Source organism: Penaeus monodon, chromosome 38 (assembly GCF_015228065.2).
Source record: "Penaeus monodon isolate SGIC_2016 chromosome 38, NSTDA_Pmon_1, whole genome shotgun sequence".
NCBI classification, from domain to species: domain Eukaryota; kingdom Metazoa; phylum Arthropoda; class Malacostraca; order Decapoda; family Penaeidae; genus Penaeus; species Penaeus monodon.
Window position 1 is genome coordinate 24,531,015 of NC_051423.1, and position 10,000 is coordinate 24,541,014.

The following is a 10,000-nucleotide window of genomic DNA, read 5'->3' on the forward strand; positions in this document are numbered from 1 at the left end:
GTCGGCAATAAGTAAGCTAGTTGTCGGAGGCATGCTGGAGGTGGCCGTCTGCCTACGCGGCCCATACTTTGTGACTGGTGTTGTATATCGGGTTTTTAATGCATGACCTTGGGAGCAGGGAGTCCAGTCAGTGACCCACTGGCTCGCAACCCCGACCATCTCGCTCACTCTCGCCGGCTCTGCTCTTCACCTGCTGCCCTCCTTACCTGCTGCCCTCTTCACCTCATGAGCCCTTCTTCTGCTGCATCTGCTTCGTCTGCACCGCCTGCTGCCTCTTCATCTGTCGGGCTGGCCTGCCTTAGCCTGCTTGTCTTGTTTTTCCAACAGCTGTTCCTTTTTTGTCTGTGGCCTGCTGAGCCTTGTTCAGTGTCAGCCCCTTTTTCCACCTGCTTTCTATAAATACTGTTTGTATCATGAACCGCCCTGTCTGTATATTATGGTTATCATCATTATAAGTTATTAGTATTGTACTAGTGGTAGTGTGTGTGTACTTGCGTGTGCGCATGTTTTGGCTTCTGAATGATTTTTTAAATTCATTCGTAAAGTGATAAAAAATGAAAATTTTGCAGAGCTGTCGATCTAATTTGCATGGTTTATAAGTTACATATTAATTAATTTGTTTTCACAGTGATTTTAAAGACATTCGATAGATATACTGCTACCATGAGTGAGATCTGGGTGGTGTAAGAACTCATTTGCAGTCTGTAGTTATCACACTCTCATTTTCTTTCTCTCTCTTACAATTGGCGCTTTTATCTGCCATGCTTTTTCAGTTTCTGATGCCCTAATGATCAGAACACGAAACGTTCTGGATCACCTCATGATCACCGTATGAGTAGTTCCGTGTGCACGCGACCGTCTCGGCGCCGACGTGCACACGGGGGACGGAGGCACCACGTGTACAGCCTCACAAGTGCGACCTGGCCTGCTCCCGCCATGGAAACTCTTTAGCAGGAGGTTTCACTCACACCGGCTGGGAATATTTTCGTGATTCCATTTTTCATTCTAAATGGCCGTTTGCCTGTCGGTGGGTTGCTTTATGTTGTCCTAGTATGATTTTTCTTGCCATGTAATGGTTATTTTCGGATGAGGTATATGATATATATATATGTGTGTGTGTGTGTGTGTGTGTGTGTGTGTGTGTGTGTGTGTGTGTGTGTGTGCATATATGTATGTCTATGTCTATGTATATAGTTTATTTATTTATATATTTATAGAATGTGTTAGTGTGTGTTTGTATGTTTTTTTATTTATTTTATTTATTTGTTTAGCCCTGATACCATTCTTTACGTCCTCGCAAGTCAAAACAGATGATGTCTAGCGTCTTAGTTTTTATCTCGTTCTATTTCTCTTATTCTCAAAATTTTCATGTTCCTTTTTATGTTTTTTTTTATCCTTCTTCTCCTTCCTTCTCCCTCTCCTACCCCTCCTTCCCCTTCCCCTTCCCCTTCCCCTTCCCCTTCCCCTTCCCCTTCCCCTTCCCCTTCCCCTCCTCCATCCCCATCTCCATCTCTGCTTATCTCATGCAGCCAGGCAAGTAAATAGACAGACAGGCCGGCAGACAGGCAGGCAGGCAGTAGGTAGACAGATTGGTAGACATGCAGGCAGGCAGACAGGTTGGCAGACGAGTAGGCAGACAGACAGACAGACAGACAGACAGGCGGGCAGGATGCCTGACAGGCATATACTTAGAGAGATATGCATGCAGGTTGTACCGGCATATTTGCAGGCAGGAAGGCAGGTAGGCTAACTCCATGGATACAGACGTTGGTTGGTTGTTATGTTTGTGTTTGAGTTGTTATATCTCCTGCTCCCATCCTCCCCCTCCCTTTATCTATCTATCCATCTATCAGTCTTCCCCCCCACCCCTCTCTCTCTCTCTCTCTCTCTCTCTCTCTCTCTCTCTCTCTCTCTCTCTCTCTCTCTCTCTCTCTCTCTCTCTCTCTCTCTCTCTCTCTCTCTCTCTCTCTCTCTCTCTCTCTCTGCTTCCGACATAAATATTCAAGAGTGCAGAAATCCGTACGATAAATGCCTTCAGATATAGGATGTACATTTAAGTCATTTTACAGTTCTGTCGAATGGCGACAGCGGCATTGTTAGGGGGAAATGGGACAGGGCGATAATAGTATACATTAATGAGAAAGAACCTCTCTCATGACATAGGTGTGAGTGGGCGGTAGCAGTCGGATGATGGATGCGTCGTTGTCTCTACGAATTGTGACGGCGTGGGGGTTATTTGCGGGGTTAGTCGGCGGACCTAGGAGTGATCATGGGTTGTGGCGGTGCTGTATCGGAAACGTCCGTATAGTCACGCACGTACACGAGCGCACACACATTCCCTTCCCTTGCCCCAATCCCCCCCCCCCCCTCTCTCTCTCTCTCTCTCTCTCTCTCTCTCTCTCTCTCTCTCTCTCTCTCCTCTCTCTCTCTCTCTCTCTCTCTCTCTCTCTCTCTCTCTCTCCTCTCTCTCTCTCTCTCTCTCTCTCTCTCTCTCTCTCTCTCTCGTGTGTGTGTGAGTTTGAGACTGACAGACAGATAGACAGACAGGCAGACACAATTGAGAGAGAGAGAGAGAGAGAGAGAGAGAGAGAGAGAGAGAGAGAGAGAGAGAGAGAGAGAGAGAGAGAGAGAGAGAGAGAGAGAGAGAGAATGTGTATATATAAGGATATATATGTGTGTATGCATCTCGTGTATCTCTCTATCTCTCTCTCTCAACCGAAGAGGTTGCGCGGGCGGGGTGGAGTGAAGCGAAGAGAAAAGAGAAGCCCCACATGGGCGCCGTTTGTGGGTAAGCTGTGGGCGGGAATGGGAGGGGGAGCAACCCCCCGAGACGGTGTGGGTGCAGGAGGGGTGAGTGGCGAGGGGGTCCGAGGGAAGGGGGTAGACGACACAGGTGTTTCCCCACCTGTCTTCCAAGACGACTTTTTGGCCGGGGATTTGTTTCTTTCTCATTTTGACCCGGGCGGCGCTTCCTCTCGGGGCTCGTTTTTGGGCGACGGTAGGCCTACATGCTCACGCGTGTTTGTGTGACATGCTCTAGTAATTGGTGTTTTTATATGGTAGTGATAAAGGGTTTGAATATCATATATTAGTGAAAGTAATGAAAAATATACACGCATGTGCCTGCAACACGCGCGGATGCACAGGCACGCACACGCCCACACATGCACACGCACACGCTCATGCATACACACGCACAACATCACACATGCACATGCTCACGATCACACATTCACACGCTCACGCTCACACATGCACACACTCACGCTCACACACCACTCGCACACTCACACTCACTCGCTCACTCACTTACTCATTTACTTACTCACAACACACTCTCACACTCTCTCACACACACACACACACACACACACACACACACACACACACACACACACACACACACTCTCTCTCCTCTCTTTTTCTCTCTTTCTCTCTCACTCACTCACTCACTCACCTACTCTCTCACTCATGTCATGATCCTCTCATTCTTCTAAATAGCCATAGAAAGAAGGATTGAAGCGACAGATATGTACACGAAGATGAATACATGCATGATTAATGGGATGCTTTCTCTCTCTCTCTCTCTCTCTCTCTCTCTCCCCTTCTCTCTTTTCCTCGCCCCTTCCTCCCTCCTTCTCTCTCTCTCTCGTCTTCTCTCTCTCTCTCCCCTCTCCTCCTCTCTTCTCCCTCTCCCTCCCCTCTCTCTCCCCTTTTCTCTCTCCCTCTCTCTCTCCCCTTTTTCTCTCTCTCTCTCTCTCTTCCCCTCTCCTCTCTCTCTCTTTTCTCTCTCCCCCTCTGTCTATCCTTCTCTCTCTCCTCTTTTTTTTTTTTCTTTTCCCCCCCCCCTTCCCCCCCTCCTTCCCTCCCCCCCCCCTCCCCCTCCCCCCCCCTTTTCCCTCCCCCCCCCCTTTTTCTCCCTCCCCTTTTTCCCTTTTTTCCCCCTTTCCCCTACAACCGGGTTTTTTAAAAAACCCCGTTTTACCTTCCCCCCCGGCGCTTTTTCCCTTTATTTTTTTGCCGGGGGCTCCTTTTGCCATTTGGTTTTCCGGGGCTTTTCCCCCGGTTTTTTCCCTTTGGGCCCTTTTTGGGGTTTTCTTTTTGGGTTTTTTTAAATTTTTTTTCCTTTTTTCTACCTTTTTCTTTTTCCGGGCGCCCTCTCCTCCTCGGTTTCTTCTCTCTCCCTTTTTTGTTTGCTTTTTTTTTTTTTTTTGATTTTTTCCTTTTTCTCAATTTTCCTCTCTCTCTCCCCTCTCTCTCTTTTTTCTCTCCCCTTTCCCCTCCTCTCTCTCTCTCTCTCTTTCCCTTTTTTTTTTTTTTCTTTTTTTTTTTCTCTTCTTTCCTCTCCCCCTCTTTTCCCCTCTCTCTTTCTCTCTCTCCCTTCTCTCTCCTCTTCGCTCTCCTCTCTCTCTTTTCCCCTCTCCCCTCTCTTTTCTCTCTCTCTTTTTCCCTCTCTTTTTCTCCCCTCTCCCTTTTTCCCTCTCTTTTTCTCATCCCCATCTCTTTCTCTCACTCTTTTTCTCTTTTCCGGGTTTTCTCTCCCTCTCTCTCTCTCTCTCTCTCTCTCTCCTCTTCTCTCTCTCCCCTTTCCCCCTCTCTTTCTCTCTCTCTCTCTTTTCTCTCTCTCCCCTCTCTCTCCTCATCTCTCTCTCTCCTCTCCTCTCTCCTCCCCTTTCCCTCTCTCTCTCTCTTTTCTCCCCCCTTTTCTTTCTCTCTCCTCCTCTTTCTCCTCTCACTCCTCTTTCTCTCCCCCCTCTCTCTCCTCTCTTTCTTTTCTTCTCTCTCCCCTCCCCTCTCTCTCCTCTCATCTCTCCTCTTTTTCCCTTTCCTCTCTCCCCCCCGTTTTCCTCCTCTCTCTTCTCTCCCCTTTTTCCTCTCTTTCTCCCCTCTCTCCTCTTTTCCGGGGAACCCCCTTTTTCCTCTTCTCTCCCTCTCTCCTCTCCCACTCTCTTCTCCCTCTCTCCCTCTCCCAACGGTCTCTCTCTCTCATCTCTCTTCTCTCTCTCCCCTTCTCTCTCCCCTCTCTCTCTTTCCTCTCTCTCTCTCTCTTTCCCTCTCTCTCCCTTCTCCCCCCTTTTTTCTCTCCCCTCCCCCCTTGCTCTCTTCTCTCTCTCCCCCTCCCTCTTCTCTCTCTCCCCCTCCCCCTTTCCTCCCCCTCTCTCTCTCTCCCCCTCTTCTTTCTCCATCTCTCTCTCTCTCTCTCTCTCTTTTCCCCCTTCCCCCTTTTCTTTTTTCCCTTTCCTTTTCTCTTCCCCGTCTCTCTCCTCTCTCTCTTTTTCCCTCCTCTCTCCCTTCCTCCTCTCTCTCTCTCCCCTCTCTCCCTCCTCCCCTCTCTCTCTCCTCTTCTTTTTTCTCTCTCTCCCTCCTTCCTCTCTTTTCTTTTTTCTCTCTCTCTCATCTTTTCTCTCTCTCCCCCCCCCCCCTTTTCCCCCCCTCCCTCCCTCCCCCCCTCCCTCCCTCCCCCCCTCTTTTCAATTCCCCCCCCCTCCCCCTCTCCCCCTTCTCTCTCCCCCTTCCTCCCCTTTTCCCCTTTCTCTTTTCTCTCTCTCCTTCTGGCTTTTCCTCTCTTTTCCTTTTTCTTTCTCTCTCGCTTTTTCCTCGTTTTCTTTCTTTTTCTCTCTCTTCTTTCCCCCTCCCTCTCTCTTTCTCCCCTCCTCCTCCCCTCTTTCCTCTCTCCCCTTCCCTCTCATCCCTCTCTCTCTTTTCTCTCTCTTTTTCTCTTTTTCCCCTCTCTCTCTCTCCCCCCTTCTTTTTTCTCTTTTTCCTCTCTTTTTCCTCTTTCTTCTCTCTCTTTTCCTCTTTTTCTTTTCCCCCCTTTCTCTCTCCTCTTCACTCTCTCCTTTTCTCTCTCTCCCCACTCTCTCTCCCTCCCCCCCCTCCCTCCCTCCCTCCCCCCCCTTTCCCCCCCTTCCCTCCCCCTCTTCCACCTGTCCCCTGCCCCCCACCCCTTTCCCTCTCTCCCTCTCTCTCTCCCCTCTCCTCTCTCGCTCCTCTCCCCCTCTCAAATTCCCCTCATCTCTCACTCTCTCTCTCCCCCTCCTCCTTCCTCTCTCCCTCTCCCTCTCCCCTTCCCTTCCCCCTTCTCTCTCTCTCTCTCTCATTTCCCTCTTTCCCTCTCCCCTCCTTTTCTCCCCCCCCTTTTCCCCTTTTCTCTCTTTTCTCCTTCTCTCTTTCACCCTCTTTCTCTCTTTCTCTCTTCTCTTTCTCCCCCTTCCCTCCCCCCTCCCTCCCCCCCTTTTCCCTCCCTCCCTCCCTCCCTCCCCCTCCCCCCCCTCCTCCCCCCCCTCCCCCCCTCCTCCCTCCCTCCCCCCCCCCCTCACTCCCCCCCTTCTCCACCTTCCCCCCTTCCCCCTTTCTTCCCTCCCCTTCTCTCTCCCCTCCCCTCTCCCCTCTCCCCCTCTCTCTCCTCTCCTCTCTCTTTTCCCCCTCCCCCCCCCCTTTCTTTTTATTTCTTTTCTTTTTTTTCTCCCTCCCTCCCTTCCCTCCCTTTTTCTCTCTTTTCTTTTTTCACTCTTTTTCCCCTTCTCTCGCCTTCCCCCTCTCTTTTTTTTTTCTATTTCTCTCCTCTTCTTTCCCCCTTTCTGGTTCTTTATCCTCCCTCCCTTCCCTCCCCTTTTTTCCCTTTTCCCTTTTTTCCTTTCCCTTTTCCCTTTTCCCTTTCCACTTTTTTCCCCCCCCCCCCCCCTTTGCCCCCCTTTCCTTTTTTCCCTTTTCCCTCCCTCCCTCCCCCCCTCTCTTCCCCTGTCCCCTTTTTTCCCCCTTTCTCTCCCTTTCCCTTCCTGTCTCCCTTTTTCTTCCTCTTTTTTCCCCTTTCTCTCCTTTTTTCCCTACAATTTCCCCCCCCCCTTTCTCCTTTTTTAATTTCCTTTTGCTTCTTTTCTCCCCTCATTCCCTTTAAATTTCCCCCCTTTTTCCCTCCCTGGCTTTTTTCCTTTTTTTTTTCCCACCTTTCCCCTTTCCCACTTTTTTTTCCCTTTCCTCCCCCCAACCGTCCCGGTTGTTCCCCTTTCCCCGGATTTTTTTCTTTCCCCCCCCGGTTTCGGGTTGGTTTGGACCTCGCCCGGGGTTTTTTACCCCCTTAGGGGGGGGGGCCTTCTTTTCCCCTTTTTCTCACCCCAATCCCCCTCTACTTTAAATTCTCCTCTCCCTTTTCTCCCAATTCCTTTTCCTTCCCCTTTTGTCTTCTCTCTCTCCTCCCTTTTTCTCCTTTTTCCCCGGGTCCCCCTTTTTCCCTTTCCCCACCCTTTCCCCCCCCTCCGCTTTTCTCCCCTTTTTTATTTTCCCCCTTTCTCTCCTTTTTGGTTCCTCTATTTCCCTTCCTCTCTTTCTCCCTTTTTATTTTTTTTTTCCCCTGTCTTCTCTTTTCCCCCCTCTCCCTTTTGGTCTCCCTCTTTTCCCCTTCTTCCTCCCCCCCTCTTTTCTCTCCTCTTTTTTCCCTTTTCTCCCCCTTTCTTTTCTTTTTTTCCCCCCTCCCCCCCTCCCGTCCCCTTTTCCTTTACCTTCCTTTTTTTCCCCCCCTCCCCCTTTTTTTCCCCTCTTTTGGTTTCCCCTCCCAGTTTTTTCCCCCGGGGGGGGGGGGCCCGACCGGTAAATTTTTCCCTCGTCCCCCTTCCCTTCTAACATTTGGGTCCTTTCTCTCTTCTCCCCCTCTCCTTTCCTCTCTCCCCTTCTCTCTCTCTCTCTTTTCTCTTCCTCCCTCTCTCTCTTTTCCCCTCTTCTCTCTCTCTCTCCCCCTCTCTTTTCCCTCCCTCCCTCTCTCCTCTCTCTCTCTCTCTCCTCCTCTCTCCCCCCCTTCCCCCTCTCTCTTTCCCCCCCTCCCCTCTCTCTCCTCTCCTCTCCCCTTTTTCCCCCCCTTTTTCTCCCCCCTCTCTCTCTCCTCTCTCTTTTCCTCTCTCTCACTCCCCTTTCCCCTTTCCCTCCCCTCTCTCTCTCTCCCCTCCCCTCCCCCCTCCCCTTTTCCTCTCCTTTTTTTCCCTCCATCCTCCCCTCTCTCTCTCTCTTCTCCTCTCCTCTCCCCTTCCTCCTCTACCTTTTCCCCCCTCCTCTCCCCCATCTTCTCTCTCTAATCCCCCCTTTCTCTCTCTCCCCACCCCCTCTCTCTCTCTCCCCCTCCCCTTTTCTCACCCCAACTCCCTCTCTCCCCTTCCCCCTTTCTCTCTCTCTCTCTTCCCCCTTTTCCCCTTTTTCTTTTCTCTCTTCCCCCTCTCTCTCTCCCCTTTTCTCTTTTCCTTTCCCTCTCTCCCCTCTCCCCCTTTTCCCTTTTCCCCTCTCCTTCTCTTTTCTTCTCCCTCTCTCCCTTTTCCCCCCTCCTTTTCTCTCTCTCTCTCCTCTCTCTCTCCTCTCTCCCCTTTTCTCTCTCCGTCTCTCTCTTTTCTCCCCCCTCTCCTCTCTCTCCCTCCCTCTCCCCCTCTCTCCCCCCTCTCCCCCCCCTCCCCCCCTCCCCCTCCCCCCCCCCCCTCTCTCTCCCCTTTTTCTTCTCCCCATCTCCTTTTTCCCCTTCTTTTCCCCTTCCCCTTTTCCCCCTCATCTCTCCCCCTCTCTCTCTCTCCCCTTCTCTCTCCCCCCTCCCCCCTTTTCCCTCCCTCTCTCTCCCCCTCCCTCTTCTCTCTCCTTTTCTCTCTTCCTCTTCTCTCTCTCTCTCTCCCCCCCCCCTCTCCCTCTCCCTCTCCCCCCCTCTTCCCCCCCTCTCTCCCCTTTCTTTTCCTCTCTCCCCCTCCCCCCTCCCCCCCTCTCCTCCCCCCCTCCCCCCCACCCTCCCCCCCCCCTTCCCCTCCCCCCTAAATTCCTCTCTCCTCTCTCCTCTCTTTTCTCCCCCTCTCCCCCCCTTTCGTCTCTTCTCTCTCCTCTCTTCTCTCTTCTCCCCCTTTTCCTCTCTCTCTCTCCCCCCCCTCTCCTCCCCTCCTCTCCCTCTCTCCCCCCGCTCCCCTCTCCTCTCCTCTCTCCCCTTTCCCCCAATCCCCCCTCTCTCTCTCTTCTCCCCTCTCTCTCTCTCTCCCCTTTTCTTTCTCTCCTTTCTCCCCTCCATCTCTCTCTCCCCTCCTTCCTTCCTTTCTCCCCCCCTTCTCCCTCTCCCCCTCTCTCTCTCCTCTCATCTCTCTCTTCTTTCATCCCCCTCCCCCCCTCTCCCCATCTCGTCTCTCTCTTCTCCCCTCTCTCCTCTTCCTCCCCCTCCCCTTCCCTCCCTCCTCTCTTTTCCTCCCCTCTTCCCATCTCTCCCCTCTTTTCTCTCCCCTCTCCCCCCTTCCCCCTTTTTTCTCTCCCCTCTCTCCTCACTCTCTCACCTCCATCTCTCTCTCTCTCTCTCTTCCCCTTCATCCCTCCCTCTCCTTTTCTCTTTTTCTCTCCCCATCCCTTTTCCCCCCTCCCCCTCTCTCCCCTCTCTCCTCTTCCTCTCCCCCACCCTTTTCTCTTTTCTCTCTTTTCCCCTCCCCTTTTCCTCCCCTCTCCCTCTCTCTCCCCCCCTTCTTCTCTCTCCTCCCTCCCCTTCCTCTCTCTCTCCCCCTTCTCTCTCCCCTCTCCTCCTCTCTTTTCTCTCTCTCTCCTCTCCTCTCTCCCCTCTCTGGTCTCTTCTCTCTCTCTTTTCCTCTCTCCCCTTCCCCTCCCCTCCCTCCCCCCTCCCCCCCCCCTCCCCCCTCTCCCTGCCTCCCCTTCCTCTCTCAGCGGGAATTCTCCCCTCCCCTCTCTCCCCTTCCCTCTCTTCCCTCTCTCCCCTCTCCCCTCTCTTCCCCCCTCCTCCCCTCCCTTTTCCCCTCTCTCTCCCCCCCACTCTCTCTCCTCTCTCTCCCCCCCTCTTCCCTCTGTCCCTCTTTTCCCCCCTCTCCCCCCCCCCCTCCCCCTCTCTTCCCCCTCCCTCTCTCCGGCCCCCCCCCCTCCCCCCTGCCTCTCGTCTCTCTTTTCCCCGCTCTCTCTTCTTCTTTTCTTTCTCTTTTTCTCTCTCTGTCTCTTTTCTCCCCCCTTTTTTTTCTCTCCCCACTCTCTCTCTTCTCTCTCTCTTCATCTC

At 52.4% G+C, this 10,000-nt stretch overlaps 1 protein-coding gene across 1 annotated transcript in view; it reads left to right on the top strand.

Moving 5' to 3' along the window:
* Nucleotides 1-10,000, top strand: part of LOC119596803 (serine/threonine-protein kinase N-like) — a gene marked incomplete in the record, with an annotated part of 199,060 nt that overhangs the window by 741 nt on the left and 188,319 nt on the right.